We start from the raw sequence: 973 nt of genomic DNA, 5'->3' as shown, positions 1-973 counted from the left end.
TCTAGTTTGCCTTCAAGCTTCTTAGTCTCAACTGATGAAGATGAATTCGGTGCTACTTTATGCACTCCTCTAATGACAATAGCATCATTTTTGGCACTAAATTGCTAGGAGTTTGAAGCCATCTTCTCAATTAAATTTCTGGCTTCAATAGGGGTCATGTCTCCAAGGGCTCCACCACTGGCAGCATCAATCATACTTCTCTCCATGTTACTGAGTCCTTCATAAAAATATTGGAGAAGAAGCTGCTCAGAAATCTGGTGGTGAGGGCAACTGACACATAGTTTTTTAAATCTCTCCCAATATTCATATAGGCTCTCTCCACTGAGTTGTCTAATGCCTGAAATATCCTTTCTAATGGTCGTGGTCCTAGAAGCAGGGAAATTTTTTTCTGAGAATACTCTCTTGAGGTCATCCCAGCTCGTGATGGACCTTGGAGCAAGGTAATATAGCCAGTCCTTTGCCACTCCCTCTAAAGAATGAGGAAAATCCTTTAGAAATATGTGATCCTCCTGGACATCTGGGGGTTTCATGGTGGATCAGACAATATGGAATTCTTTCAAATGTTTGTGCGGGTCTTCACCTGTAAGGCCATGAAACTTTGGAAGCAAATGGATCAGTCCAGTTTTAAGAACATATGGGACATCCTCATTAGGGTATTGGATGCACAAGCTTTCGCAGGTGAAATCAGGTGCAACCATTTCCCTTAGAGTCCTCTCACGGGATGGAGGTTGTGCCATGTTCTCAAAATGTTCAAAATTATAATGCTCAAAATCAGGATGTTCAAAATCACCAATAATAGAATGCACAGACTCACCAGTAACAGAATGCTCAGGATGCTCAAAAGGTATAAAATGTTCTGGGAAAGTAGGATGCACACTATGCCTAACTAATCTATGAAATGTTCTATCTATTTCAGGATCAAAGGGTTGTAAGTCAGATGGATTGCCTCTAGTCATACACTATATTCAGCATG

At 40.9% G+C, this 973-nt stretch overlaps 1 non-coding gene across 1 annotated transcript; it reads left to right on the top strand.

Annotated features, from left to right (window-relative positions):
• Nucleotides 1-252: 252 nt before the first annotated feature.
• On the top strand, nucleotides 253-359 carry LOC114385594. Its single transcript, XR_003660961.1, has one exon. It is a non-coding gene; the product is annotated as a small nucleolar RNA R71 (small nucleolar RNA).
• Nucleotides 360-973: the final 614 nt, after the last annotated feature.

The sequence above is a fragment of the Glycine soja genome, chromosome 14 (genome assembly GCF_004193775.1).
Source record: "Glycine soja cultivar W05 chromosome 14, ASM419377v2, whole genome shotgun sequence".
NCBI lineage: Eukaryota > Viridiplantae > Streptophyta > Magnoliopsida > Fabales > Fabaceae > Glycine > Glycine soja.
The sequence above is the reverse complement of the archived record's forward strand: the minus strand, read 5'-3'. Positions and strand labels throughout refer to the sequence as shown.